The sequence below is a fragment of the Notolabrus celidotus genome, chromosome 2, assembly GCF_009762535.1.
Source record: "Notolabrus celidotus isolate fNotCel1 chromosome 2, fNotCel1.pri, whole genome shotgun sequence".
Taxonomy (NCBI): Eukaryota; Metazoa; Chordata; class Actinopteri; order Labriformes; family Labridae; genus Notolabrus; species Notolabrus celidotus.
In genome coordinates, this window is record NC_048273.1 from 23496823 (window position 1) to 23512478 (window position 15656).

At 40.4% G+C, this 15656-nt stretch overlaps 1 protein-coding gene and 1 long non-coding RNA gene across 8 annotated transcripts in view; one reads left to right on the forward strand and one right to left on the reverse strand.

Annotated features, from left to right (window-relative positions):
• mast2 (microtubule associated serine/threonine kinase 2) overlaps positions 1-15656 on the forward strand; it is a 205873-nt gene that overhangs the window by 72121 nt on the left and 118096 nt on the right. The window lies entirely within an intron of this gene.
• Positions 1583-4237, reverse strand: LOC117828911. Its single transcript, XR_004634519.1, has 2 exons — positions 4099-4237; positions 1583-1749 (listed from the first exon to the last, which is right to left on the reverse strand). It is a non-coding gene; the product is annotated as an uncharacterized LOC117828911 (long non-coding RNA).

Here is a 15656-nt window from a genome sequence, read left to right on the forward strand (position 1 = left end):
AAGAGATTTGCCTTATTTGTTTTAATATTAAATACTTTAATTTGGGAATCATTCACTTTCCATTTCTTTGGACAGAGGCTGTGATTGCAGGAGGGCAGCCTGGGCTCAATTCCAGCCTGCAGTCCCTTTCCTGCAATTCACTCTCAACTCTCTCTTTTCTGGTTTCCTGCTCTATCCCCTGTCCTATCCTCTTCAAGTAAAGGCATTGGAAGCTGTGGTTATAGTGTGAATGTTATTCCAAAGGGGGGCATCAGCACAGCAGACAGCAGCCTAGAACTTGAAGAAATTTAATTTGAGACAAGTTGCATCTCTGTTTTTGGCACATTAGCACCAAGTTCTAAAAATCAAGACTCTGTAAAGCTTGAGCCAAAAAACTGAGTCTGTTTCTTCTGTGGAACAGACAGCCCTCAAATATTATGACTTAACTATGGAGCTTACTATTGTAATATCACAATATAATTCTCCATACAACGTCGTTTTTGTTGTAAGACTTAACTCTTGTAACATTCAAACTTTATTCTTGGGATGCCAGGTTTGATTTCCAGTAATAAGGCTCAAATACTCCACGGTTAGGAGACCTCTGGGATGAGACCGTGTCTTTGAAAGTTCACAGTCTGACATGCTGTTGTTGTCGCCTTGATCTGTGTAAATATAGTTTAGTTCAGCTCAGCCAAGTTTGACTTATGATTTTGCAATAACCGGGCAGTCCTAATGCAAACATACAAATGTCCACAGAGTGTAAAAGCATGTTTTCTGCCTCTGAACACCGAGTCTTCTCAGCTCTCTGCAGCAGCTCTGGAGGAGTTTGTGGTGTCTTATCACAGACAGCAGCGGTAGTCTGCTCTATTCCTCTGAACCAGGGTTTGAGCTACACTCCACTTTTTATACTGTCAGGGAAAAAGGCCAACTGGAAACTAAGCTCTTCACAATACAGGCACCCAAACACACACACACACACACACACACACACACTCCCATAAACACACACACACACGCAGGCTGAGCTCATTTAGTGCTGCTGGAGGCGGTTTTATCTGCAGCTAGCCGAGTCAAATCTCCTCTCTTCTCGCTGCTTTGAGCTGATCTCTATCTTTGAATGTGTGTTGACTTTGCTGTTTAACTAAGGGTTGAAAAGTTTAAAAAATGTGTGTGTAGATGTGTGTGCTAATTTGGGGTTCATACTTAGTTCAAAACATAGCTGGCGACATTGTCAGCTGTGGTTGTGTGTGTTTATTGTCCAGCTGGTGGAGACACACTGGAGACTTTCAGTAAGCAACAAACAATGCAGTCTGAGTTCCTGCACACTGACGAACAGACGGACTGACTGTCGTCCTGTCCTCGTTCCTTCCTCAGGACAAGCGCTCGGCTTTGTTTACGACTTGCAGAGGGAGAGTGGAGTGTGCACAGAGATGAAGTTTGTACCAAGAGAAAGAGAGAGGAGCAGAAGTAAAAACAGACACAGGAAACACAACACAGACCGCTGTTTGTCCGCGACAAATAAACTCCAGTCAAACTAAACGGAGCTACGCGGAAGCTGTGAGCTAAATGTTTGACAGGACAACAAAAACACTGCACGTCAGTATTTGCACATTTTTGTCAGACATTTATTTTTCTTACAATCATAACACTCAGCAGCAACATACAGACGATCTGTTCCCACAGAAGAGCTTCTTTGTCTCTGCTTTCATCCTCATCCAGCTTGGTTACCTCAGGGACACGTCCCGCCTCATCTAGTCAGGGATTGGTTGCCTGTAGAGGTGACACAGTACAGGCCAAGATGTTTCATCAGAGTCGCTAACCAAACACTCTTATCTCTGAAAAAGAAGCTGGGTACTGCAGTTTGTCTCGAGGTACCCACATCCTGCTGATTACACACTCTATGGTTGTGTGTTTACATTTATCCATGGTCATTTTACCAACTCTCTGCTATGAGCACATTCATCAACTTGAAAGATATGCCTACAGTCGGATCTTGACTTTTACATTTACTTTTTGAGACTTAGTGAGACTTTTGTTCCCTGCGATGATGAGGCATGACTAGTCACAAAATGCTCACCTGAGGGCATCCCTTAGACCTGAATCTCAGACGATGTTGACCTACCTGAAATCAGTTGCCAAATACTTAACAAGTACTGTTGTTAATTTCCTCTTAGGGATGTCCCAATCCCGATCTCAACTGTCTGATTGGAGCCGATCTGGGCATTTTTAATTGATCTATGATTCGCATTTGAGCCAATCATATCAACTGATCATTTACGTCCACTGTCATTAAGCACAATTTGCAGCTGAAGGCGCGAGTGTAATTGGGCACTCTGAGTTTGCTTAACTGTGTATATATAATAAATAAATAAATGGGACATTAATGTAGAACTCAAGCCATGATTTAAATTGTATTGTAGAACTCACATGTGCACCGCCAGACATGGCACAGAAAAAAACACATGCTCTAAGCACCCAATGGTAACTCTCCAGGGACATATTGTTCAAAAAGGTGAAAAACATAAACCAATCACAGGACAGTCTGTAACATTAGCATTAGCATCCTCTTGGCTAATGGCAGCTGCCGTTCTCTGTACCCGCATGCGTGTTTGGATCTCGCTGTCACTCCCAGTATTTACATTCTCTGTCTCACAGCCAGATGCTTCCATTGTGAATCACGCACTGTCTGCTGAGAGTTGCGTTTGGAGCAGCCTTGGATTTAAGCGTGCTGTAATGAATGCACAACAGTTCGGAGGGTCTCATACAGCAGAGCTTGTAAAACAGATAATGATTTGTATAACAATGCTAGCTGGATTAAGTTGAATGGAATAAACATAAGACATATTTTACTTTTTTTTTTTAACAACTTATTTTGTTAAAGGAAAAAAAAAAAACGTGTGCAGCTAAACTCTCTTATCTCATGTGCAACTATTATCTAGGCAAACACAAGTATTTGATCGGGACTCGGTATCGGCAAATATTGAATATTAAAAAATCAGAATCAGGGGCCAAAAAAAATGATCGGGACATCCATACTTCTTCTTGATTTAGTTTCATCCTGTGGTCTGTGGTGATTCTCTCTCTCCTAAATAGTGCTCTTTCTGCTTTTGTGATGCAGTTGCCCACTCTCAGTCTGATTAGCTGCACCATCATGCTAGCACAGTGATATTTAAAGTCTGACCGACACAAAGGGCAGATGACTTGGGACTTGTGGAATGATCCGTCTGGAAGTTTGTTGTTTTTAAAAGAAAAGAGCAGCGGTGTCACAATTTCCCATCCTGGCTACAGCAGGAAGCAGGAAGACACTGCGGCAGTTTGTCTACGGTGTAACGAAGAGGACAACATAGCATGTAACTTAAAGAACCTTGGACCTTAATCACATAGTGATCAATGCACTTACACTGACAGCCCTACTCTCTGTGGATGTTAGCTGATGTTTTGAAGCTGTCTTCTTCTAAAACAAAATTTTCATAACATTAGCCCATTAGTTAATAATCAGGCTGTCATACTTGATCACCTGCTCAGGTGAGACGGTTGTATGAAACTGAACACCCACTTCATAACATCTAGCCACTGGTTCCATCCTGTCAGTCAGGGTGTAGTAACAATTTTTGAAGCCTTGTCAGAGAGTGACAGGAGAGAGTTTTAGGGCTTTTGAGAACAAAATCACGACCTTCACGGCTAATGTCAGCATTTTTCTGTAAACATATCACTATCTTGTCACTTTCTTGAAATATATCAATCAGGTGACAAATTTGTTTTTGAAATCATCCTCAAAATAAACCTTATGATACGGATATGAATCGAGTTATCCCCTCGCCCCTATGTAGTGTATTTTCGTTGCCAATTCACAAACTGCTGATACTTGGATGGATTTCGTCACATGGCAGATATTTTCCTTGACATTTTAAGTAAATAAAGCTACCAGGATAATTATTGTGACGGTTGTAAACCATAAATTACTGTTTCAAAAACCTCCCCTCATGAGCTGGAGAGGTGTTTTGTTTTTAAGGTGACCTACTTTCAGAGGAAGCTTGATTTAAAATATTAAAGAGCTGTCTCAACCTGGACAATAATCCACAGCTTAAAACACCTGAATAAAGCCTGCACGTGTCTCACCTTAGATATGTCCAGGCTGATGTCTGGCAGAGTGAAAGCTTCACCCAGTACAGGAAACTTTCATTTATGTCCAGCAAGTGTCGGAAAATGTTTTCACTGCTTTTATGACCAGAACTGAGTGAGGCCATAAAAGCTGAGAAAAAACAGCACTGATCGATTTTCACTCTGAGCCTGAGTCATCTTTATACTCCTTTAAATTACTGGAAAAATCCATCCTTTCTTTTATTTGGACAGAATCAAGCTTAAGGAGCGAGGATGACATGATGCATGCATGGAAAGATGAGCTCCTTGAAGACTTAAGACACCACTAAGTGCTGCCTGATCTTTGTCAACACAGTCCCAAGAGGCAGTGAACACAACCCAGATGATGCACACAAATCTAATCACACAGTGGAGATAACCTTACATAAAATCATACAGTAAAATGAGCAAACTATGCTCTTCTGTGACTGTGCAAAATCAGTTTGCTGGATGTTTTAATTTGATTGTTAAAGGAGGAACTCTTGTACTCAGAGCAAATGGTGCAGTCTTATATTTCGGGGGATGATGACACTTTTTTTTGAACAATTCAAACACTCAGGCTGTGTGTATTTGCTCTTTACAGGAGATTACGGCGTCTCGTAACTTGTAAACAGAGAAAACCGATCGCAAACACTACACAGGTTTCATTGATGAGGATTTTAGTGGCTCAGAAGCACAACGGCGTGAGATGTGGAGGAGAAAGAAGTAAAAACCAGCACAGGAAGAGAGAGAGGAGGATGAGGAGTGTGCACGAGATGGATAGATAATCCAATTTGCTCTGCATCATCAGAGATGGGCGATACGGTCATAACTGGATTACCTCATCCCAAACAGAACAGGAGCTGCTTGAAATGTCGGTGTGTTTTTGTGAGTGTGGTGCAGTTTGAATGAAGTCAAGGTGCCTTATGTTAAACTAGGAATGGAGGAGAAACTGTTTAGAACCTTGTTTGGATAAGTAGCGCCAAAAAATGATATGCAGTTATCTTAAAGACTGGTTCAGGATGATAAAATCTGCAATGATATGTTTTGGAAAAATCAATAGCAGATCAAGTAACACAGGATGTTAGCATTTAAGGTAGCTCTGACCGAAGTCCACAAACAGCAGACTAACAAATAAGAGGCTAACTGTGGCATTTAGCTGCCAAATATTTTCTTGACAAGCTGGAGGAGACCAAACACAGAGCTTAAAGGAGAACAGATATTTGGCTTGGAGTCATTAGGTAAACACATGACACAATTAACATCAGGATCACAATGTTTTTCTGTGTCTGCTTGGTGTGAAGAACAGAATGGCAAACAAATGCACAATGACAACATATAATATCGTACCATTTTCAAACTTGTATACATTATTTATCCTTCTTAAAGGTACAGTGTATAGAAATAGGAGTATGTAGTGGGGGACATTTTTTGCCCCTTTTGATAGGACAGTTGAAGAGGGATGTTGTATGTAGGGAGCAGAGAGTGGGGATGTTTCGCGCAGAAAAAGGTCATGGCAGAGAGAAGACGAAGAGAGGAGGTGAACAGATCAGAACCATATAGGGAGGTAAAAGGACACAAGGGGCTGAGTGAAGAAGACGTCTAGCAAATTGAAGAAAACAGACACGAAGCAATGCAAAACAGAATAAGGTATGGGTTTTGGCAGAGTTATAGGACTGTTTGAGTGAGACCAAAATGTCAACACACTTTGAAAGTTACCGGGCAGAAGGTGCTGTGGTCATTTATTCATCTGTCAGCTTTCTGGAGTTAACAGCTGGGTAATAAAAAGCAAGAAAATTCTTAGTGAACATGTGGTTCAAGTAGATTGAAACCCTTTCAGGAAGAGAATGTCTTAGACACTCTGCTTACTGGTATTGGCCTTTAAATGTGGAGGTATCAACAAGTATGTCAGTCGCTGCACCAATTTAATACCATAACCACTTAGCCTGGACAATTCAACTATTTTTGGTTTAATTATCCTGTGATAACATCAACACGACAATGGGCGTGAGCAGAAAGTGTAATGTTAGTCAAAGCTTATGAATGTTGCTGATTCAGGGTCTAAAACTCCTCATCACAGATGTTTTTTTAAGATGAGTTTTCGGTTTGCCACAGAGAGATGAAACGAGGACTCATCAGTGACCAGTAACAGCTTAAGGAGGAGCGCTTTGTATTGATTTGGTCGAATCAGTCGATTTCTCTCAGTGGATCTAAGGAACTCACAACATGAACTCACTACTTAACGCTCAATAACAATCCGTCTGTACATGAGAGCTGAAAAAATCCTCCTTGTTGCTGTTTCTTCTGAACATCCAGATCTGTTGCTTTCTTTTCTTTGGCTCAGTCTCTTAAAATGACGATGATGGGGAACATTCACAAATATCCTGTTTGTAAGATGAAATGCAGGAGGAAGCTCAAACCCAGAAGGAGATTCAATCTCATTTTCAACTTTTAAAATTTAAATATACTGGTGTTTTTATTCCCACAGCTGCCGAAAAGCATTTCATAATTAATTTTCTTTTACGCTGAACCTTTTTGAAGGGAATCCAGTTTCATTAAAAGTCTTTGGTTTAATCAAACAATAATGGGAGAATTAATAGTGTTTGCCATCCAGCTGCCAAACCACTGATTTGTTCAGGGGCTTTTATTTGTATCTTTCACCCTCCTATTATACATTTGGGCTCGTGAATCTAATTCAAAGCTGTTGGCACATCAAGGGAAACGCTGTTAGGAGCGCTGTGAGAGGAAAATAGATGACCATGAGGAGAAAATGGAAACCAACAAAAAGCTTCTATGAAGACAAACAAAGGGACGTTTTTGTAAATTACATTAAAATAGTTTCAATGGATTCAAATAGTGTGAAAACATTTTGATGGAAGAAGTTTGGGAAAACATTATTTACTATGTTCCTTTGTCTTCAAACTCATTTTGGTGACATACCAACAGAACACCGGATCAACTAAATACCAAAACCCAAAGAGATACACTTTAAAATCGTCATATATTTACGTTTCTTTGGTATCAAGGTAATTTGTGTGTTGTTGTCTTTACATTGATGGGTCCTAGAGGCATTTAAGGCTGGTTCAGCATACTTTTAATAATGCAAATTAAATGTAAAGTACTACAGGCTGTCTTGAAATGCAGCTGCAGTAAATCCTACTCATCCAAGATACTGAAAATCAGGAAAAAGTCATGATTCCTAGCCTCCCGTTGCAGCTGTATTTGTTCATTCGTTCTCAGAAAGAAGCAGACTCAACAGCTGATATTGAAGCTTGTGTTCAATAACATACCGTAAAGTCAATCTGTCTTGGTAGAAATATGCTGTTTGTTAGGTGCTTTGTTTGTACCTCATAAATTAGTTGAATAAATACACCCAATTAAAATTACCTTAAAGCCACGTTAGACTGGATTTAAACTGCAGTAGCAAAAGACATTTTATGATACGTACATTTTGATCATTTTTAGCTGATTAAAATCATGTAAAATATGGGAAGAGGCTTTTAAATACAGCTTCATTTCCAATATAGCCATCAGCTCAGGTGTTTTTTTACAGGTAACAGGCCGTGGTCTTTCAGGCCAGGAGAGTGTAAGTCAGGATGTCCTTGGATGCTGGGAACTGATCCATCTGTAGGTCGCTATCGATCAGATAGAGTGAGTGAAAGATGCTGAGTGGAATACTCTGGAGAAAACCAAAGACTTACACACTGTGCAAGCTACAGATGTAACAGTAATGATGTGAGGAAGAATTGCACCAAAAAAGTGTGTTTTTGCAAAGGAACAGAAAAATATGCTCAATTGTCAGAAATGATGTTTTTTGACTTCATGTTTTGCAGAACTCTTGAGATATCTTCTTTTCATCTCTTGCACTTTCTTTATTTATAATTTATATTCTTTCGTTGAGTACAAAGCTATACACAAAACTGCAGTCAGAGGGCACTTCATGCGATTTTATTAGAAGCAAGACAGATGTGAAATAGTCCATCTACCCTTATTCCCTCTCTTATTCAAACGCTCTTCACTGTATTAGGCAGACAGGTCTGAGAGATGAATACTTTTCGCGGTAAGTGTCCTTCAAGTGGCATTTAAATGACTACTTGTGGATTCAGGACACTGTGTGCCGTCTGCTGTGTGAGCGAGTGGAAGCAGAAAGCATTAACTCTCAGTGAGACGTGAAAACAAGGTGAGACACTTATTCATGAAGTCTCCCCGAGGACGATAAGAGAAAGAGAAGCAGGACTGTTAATGTGTAATGAGAAAGTAAAGCAGCTAGACTCAATGACCCCCATCTGTACATAGAATTAACTTACACCTGTCTATGAATACATTATCTGGATAATTAATTATGATCAGAATCCTAATCTGGAAAACAAGATTTCTCTACTGTTTTGAAGTGAGTTGCAAAAATCATCCCATATTCAGCTTCTGTGGAAGGTCTGCAGCCTCTCAGTTTCTAACCTCAGTATCTGAGCAGGCAGGGATAGTATAATAAAGAGGTGATTGCACTCATTGGATGCCTGAATATTGACTGAGGAATGAGTGTGCAGCATAGACTGATAAAATATGGACATAGTATCCTTGACGTCACCCATCTGTTTCTGAAGTGCTGTTTTGAGGCCAGTCGTCAGCCATATTGCTGCTGTCGAGCGATTTTGACGTAAAGAGGCGGGATTTGAGCCTCCTAGCCAACAGCTACAGTGTTCCCGCAGTCAGCAGTGCCTCTCATTGGATGACTCGTAATCTCAATATCTTCGAAATTGCCACGTTAGAAAAAAATTCAAAACTTTGGCGAGTGCTCCAGAAGAATCCTTGCCAGCACCAAACCCAGAGTTCTTTGTATGAACATTACATGTTAACACACAGTGGCGTATTGTTGGCAGGTAAGCTTTTGTTGGGTCTGAAGCTGTTCTTAAAGGTTGTTTTAATGAGGGTCAGTATTAAAGAAGACCAAGCTTTGTACCGACCCAAGTTTTTGAAGAGGTCCAACTGTACCCAGCATGCTGTTATGAATAAAAGCAACCACGTTTTCTTAACTCTCCAGTGCTGGGACAGATTACAGACGTTTGTGTTGGTTTTTGCAATTTTTTTTTTTTTTTTGGCTCCACAAACTCGCTTTCAAACCCTCTCAAATAGGAAAGCTTTTCCTCTAATAATTAAAACCTCCAGTGCAGATCAATACATTCTCAGTGTGATGGATTGCCGGTAACATAATGCACAGAGGAGAAAAATGCTGATACATTGAGAGGGAAGGAGTGAGACGGAGGAGTACACAGAGAGAGTAGCTGTAATGGGATCTTCTCAGGCCAACAATGTGGTCGATAGAGATCACATATCTGCTGAATCTGACTGACCTCAGATCTGTGGCTGTAAATGGAGACCAGGGCTGCAGTACGATGTCTAAATGACGAGTTACAAGCTGATCTGAGAGTAAGGTACCTGCCTGAAAAACAGAGGCTGGGTTCATGATGACAAAAAGAAAGAGACAAAGAGGAGGCAGCAGAGGAAACACAAGAGATAAAAAGCCGCAGAGCGACGTGTGTGCCGTAACCAAATTAGTCTGATGGATGTTGGACATTAGGTTTTAGACCAGAGGAGACTTGCACATAAATCCATACATCACCTCAGTGCAGAATGTCCCTGCCCTGCCCCATTATAGAGGCTGTAGCTCATTCTGCTAATTAACGACTATTCATTTGTGTTCATGTGTGTGTGATAGTGTGTGTGCTTACAAGACAAAAGGAATGCGAGGCAGCTAACGAAACAAAGTCAGCTGAGTTTCAAAAATAAGCCACCAAGCTGTCAGTGATCCCAACGCACATGTTTTGACTCTTCAAACATATGCTTGGACTCTGTCAACTGTGTACAAAGATCGACGACGTGTCTCCATGTCCTGCCGTTGTGCATTCGGGGCCGTCTGTAAAGTACATATAAGGGTGAAGTTAGAGTGAAGTGCAGTTGAGTTAGCCTTTCAAATATGGTAACCACAATCTTTGGATGTCATAACGCCTCTCCGGAAACCATCCGGTGATGTCAGTCAGACTGCATCCATGTTATGTGGAGTCTATGAGTACAGAAGAGCTACTTTTACTCTGGACTTTGTGTAGATATATGTGGGGTTGTCGTGCAGACACGTCCGGCTGCAAAACAGTCAGAAGAAGAGTGGACCAACTCATCAGGCTGATGAACGCAGTGACACAAACAGGAGTTCTTTATCTCAGCTGCTTTATTTCACAATACGGATGACGTCCTCGTCTGGCACTGTGTGTGCATGTGTGTGTGCAAGCAGCTTCCTATTTATGCTGTTTCATTGTGTGTGTCTTGGCTCTGACTGTCTGACAGACATGTTCAGTGTTTGTGTGTTCATGCCCTTGCTTTTGGTTCTGGTCAATAGTTTCTAATTAAGCAACCAGACTGTAAATAAAGGGATGGTTCAATAAAAAGATGTGGACAGTAAAATGAAGGGACATTGTTTCTTCTACATTCATATTCATGAAGCTTTGGCGGAGAAAGACCTTGAGTTAATGATGGGCGCTATAGAGACATATTGTGAACATGACATAATGAAAGCTCTCCAAACTGGACATAAGTCTGTCAGCAACTGGAAGGTTTCTATTGTAAATCAGCCACAGATATGATTAAAGGTGACATATCATGCAAAATGGACTTTTTAATGGTTCTCTACCTGAAATATGTGTCCCTGGCATGTCTACAAACCCCCCAAGAATTAAAAAAAATCCATTCTGCCCCTGTTTTGATTTCTACACCTTTCTGTAAATGCGTGTGAAACGAGCCGTTTCAGACTTCCGTGTTTTTGTTACGTAACAACAATATCCGGTCTGTCACGGAGTCAGAGCTCGGAGCTTGTTCAGCCCATAGACTGTATAAAATAATACTGAATCCCCCCTCCGTTTTTCATTACCTGCACAGATGTGTGCTAACAAGGAGCTTAGGAGGGAGGCATGCTAGTTGTAGGCTGTCTTAATAAACACAAAGGTCGGTTTTACTCCCCACGTCTGCAGATTTGAAGATCTAGTGGATGATTTTTATTTGTCATGGATAAGTGCTAGCGCTAGTTAGCATAGCTACATAGCTACATGTTCATAGCTGTAGCTGTGTACCAAGACACACGTCTACATACTGACAAATAAAACAACAAGAAACACAAAATCTATGACCAATCCTTCAGAAAAGGTTCCTGCTGCCTTTCTGGCAGAGGTCGGTTTTACTCCCCACGTCTGCAGATTTGAAGATCTAGAGAATTATTTTTATTTATCATGGATACGTGCTAGAGCTAATTAGCATAGCCACATAGCTACATGTTCGTAGCTGTGTACCAAGACACACATCTACATACTGATAAATAAAACAACAAGAAACACTAAATCTGTGACCAATCCTTCAGAAAGGTCCTGCTACAGGCGCCTCTCCGTCAGGATCAGATTCTGGATCAGATTCAGAGGGTTGAAGTAACGTGATCTGTGAGCAGCCATGTATATTCAGCCAACATGTAAACATTAGATCAACGTGCTGGAGAGCCAAGACCACATCCACTTCCTGAGGGGGCGTGGTCAGAGAGAAAACAGACTGTTCTGAGGAGGACTGAAGAAGAGGGTTTTTCAGGCATGCCAAAATCTGATTTCAAAGTGTTTTTTTGAGCATAAACTTTAAAGACATGCTTTGGGGACCTCTTAGACCAATATATATTGATGAAAAAAGCGTGATATGTCACCTTTAAGTTCGCCCTCATGTAACATGTAACCCTATACAAGATTCTTTTTATGCAGATGATGTTGTATTTTTCTTTGCAACATATCAGCAATGTTGTTTAATCTTAAAATGGCTCAGACATTGTTTTTTCATGCTAATATACTATATAATATACTGTGTGTGTGTGTGTGTGTGTGTGTGTGTGTGTGTGTGTGTCTGTGTGTGTGTGTGTGTTTGGCTCCATGGTCCAAGATTATAGACTCTATATTCAGCCTTGAACAGTCAGAGGTCACATGTTTCCTTTTCGTCATGTTGGACTGGAATTTGAAAAGATAACGTGCTATTTAAAAATGTTGTGTGTTAACTCTTGAATTACTCCATGTGTATGCAAATGTGTGTGTGTGCATGCCTTGGCTCTGTCACCCTTGACCTCTTACTTCACTACCAGTTGACTTTGCAGAGCTTCAGCAAGTGACACAGTAAATCCTGTTGTGTAATGTGATGTCTCTATGCACTAAACAAGTCTGAGGGTATGGCTATTTCTACGTTTCACCTGCTTTCAATTTGTTCGCCAATATGAAGACTTAATATTTGCAACAATTATAAATGTTTAAAAATTAAGTAATGCTCAATAAATCTTCACAAGAAATAATGCGATACAAAAGAACAACAAAAGGGCTTTCTTTTGGCGAGGCCATGACTTGATGAGTTACTGTTTTGCAGTTTTTGTTCAGTATATTACTTTGGTTCATAACCCGGATTCCAAGAAAAGTTGAGGTACTTTGTAAAGTTTTTATAAAAAGAGAATTTGGTGGTTTGCAAATAATTTCAACTTTATAAATACTAGGGGTGAGTATTGGCAAGAACCTCACGATACAATATTACTAAAATTGAAATGACAAATTAAGTCAAAACTATTTGATTGAAAACAACTTTTCCACTTGATTGTTTTTGAAATACTGAAGTTGTATTATGGTTCCAGCCCGGCTAAAATTTGAATTTTTGTTATTACAAAAATATCGATATTAAGACTTGAAATATCGATATATTGGAGGTCAAAGTATCGCGATATATTGCTGTATCGATAAATAAATACTTTTAATTAATGCAAAGACAACATAGAAAACAAAACTCTGTTTACAGACAAGAGTTTTGGGGAGAGATTTTTAGTCCATGTAGTGATTTCCACTACAGAGTCATGTCTGGTTTTTAATGCAGTGCTGCCTGAAGGCCTGAACATCACATCCATCCAGTCTTGGTTTTGGTCCTTGTCCCTTTTGTACAGATATGTCTCCAGATTATCTGAATCTTTTAATGATGTACTGTAGATGATGAAGTACCTAAAGTCTTTACATTTGACCCTCAAGAACATTATTCTGAATTTGCTGATCTATGTGTTCATGCAGTCTCAGAGTGGTGAACCTCTCCCCATCTTTCACTCTGAGAAACTCAGACTTTTTTTTTTTAGCATTACACAACTTTTTAAGTGTTTTATTGTCCCTATCCCAACTTTTTTTAAGGGGGTTTCTGGCATCAAATTTAAAATGAGCAAACATTTTTCAGAAAGCAATCATTTGCAATATTTTGGGGATTTGGGTTTGTAGTTGTGGAAAGGTATTTTCCCTTTTTGTTCTGACAGTTGATGAGTCTTTCTTAAAGGATTTTGAGTTTGCACAGACCACACAAACATCAGAAAAAGTTTCAAAATTCTGTCAGATTTTCTCCAGCTAGTATCAGATCGACTGTTGAGTTCCCCTTCTCCAAAGTGTTCGCAGTGTTTCCTGAAGACTTGCAGAAGGTCAGGTATCTGGGTCTCTGGTTTTGACAGGACTCGACAAGCCTGACGCCGTCAGCTAAAAACAGACTGAGTGTTTCTCCCGGCGAACGGAGAGGCCGGGAGGTCAAAGAAACAGGATTTTTTTTTCTCTTTATGAGACTCAGAAAAGATTTAGAGGAATCAGAGAGAGAAAACGCTGCTGTTTGCTGTTTTTTGTCATTGACAGGGAGGGCCGGGGCCACCACTTCAATTAACCTCCAATACAGCTGAGACATAAAACACGAAAGGAACAGCCTTTTGCTTTAATTAGCTCTGTATGAGGCAGAGAAGAAAACAACCTTTCTTCTCTTATCTCTCTCTTGTTTATCATCACTTTCTTTCTTATTTCCTCCACTCAGGTTTCTGATCGGCTCCTCTTTCACAGGATCTGTCTGTGGTTAGAGATTTAAGTAACATAAGTAACAAGTAGGTAACACGAAGTTCAGGGTAGAAATATAAAGCAGCTGTGAAGCTCAGTCCCTCTTTTTATCCACTTTTTTTTTATCGTAAGCTTATTTTTCCTTTAGCTCTCAACTCTTACAAAATGCTCTCAGACTTCCTTTAAGAAAGAGCTTTTTTTAAACCTTAAATGTGTTTTCACTTTCACTGAAAGGTTTTTTCGTCTTGCAGCAAGTTGCTCTTTCCCAAGACTTTTGAGGAAAAGGACTCATGACGATCTTTATATTTCTTGTTACCGTAAATTCACGTTAAAAGCCTGAGAGTGGATTTAATACGTATTATGTGCATTTCATTACCTGATAGAGCACCTCTTTGTTCTTCATCATAGAGGTGCAAAAAACTTCCAAAAAGAGGTAACTTGCCACAGTTTTTGCACTGGACTACATGCTTTAAAAAAGCGTCTAGATCGTAATACCGATTCACACAGTAGATGTGTTCAGGTCTTTTCCCCCTGCGGTAAGCTGCTTTCTCTTAAAGACTCTAAAGACTTGGACCAAGGGATATGCAGCATTCTTCTTGCCTCCCACAAACCACAAAGAACCGAACCAAACAATGAGTGTATCTGCAAACAAAATGTGTGCCTGCATAACATCCGGATAGATCCTCTTCCTCTGTGCCATGGAGCTCTATTGTTGAACACAAACTATTCACAACACGTCAATAACCCAGATTTTTGGGATAGGATCGCAAGCCCCAAATATGGATTTATCTGCAGCCTTGAATAGTCACCACAGAAATGCATGATTTCTGTGTTTACCTTGTAAAACAGAAAATACTGAGTCCTTTTATACTCAAACCTTATCCTTGTAAGGTCTTCTAACAATGTATATCTCCTGCAGAAAATCAACGTGCTTGGAGCTTCAAATGAATATAGATTTAAAGTATTTATTATGATGTTAAATAAGGTCTAGCTCAGTCATGGTAGGGCCAACTAACCAGCTACTTATCCGGCCTGTATGTGTTTGCAGAAGCAGACTGTAGGTCAGTAAGCTGGTGTCACTCGGTCTCATTGTGTCTGTGTGAACATTCCTCTCTGTGGCCCCTTTGGCCTTTGCTCTCATTAACACAGAGGCTCTGACCAGGAGCCAGGGGCCCGACGGAGTGGGGAGGGGCCTCGCACTGTTTCCCTAGTATCACAAAAAGAGAGGGCAGTCTGATTCTGAATGTGTTAATTGATGCACAGTGTGGCAAAGCTGTACAATAATGGTGTACATTACATCTGCATCTCTGCTGCAGTTATAGAAGATGCTGTATTTTCGTCTTAGTTATTCAACCCACCCTCATTAAGAATCTCTCATCTTTGTGTGAGTCATCGGTTCCTCGCTCTCTGTGGAGCGTGGGAGGACACCAGCCTTACCGAGTTTCCTGCCTTGAAAATCTCTGCCTCCAGTTCCCTCTGAATCTGTTTTTCTGTCCCTTTTCCCTCCGTCTGTCTGTGTGCTGCAGAGGAGGATCACCAGTTAAAAATAGAGACCTGCTTTTCAAAACAAGCTGCTGACTGAACTATCTTATCCGGTTTTAATTAAGATCAAGCCTAAATGGTTTCATCTCTCAAATGAATCTGATTGGACATACTTCC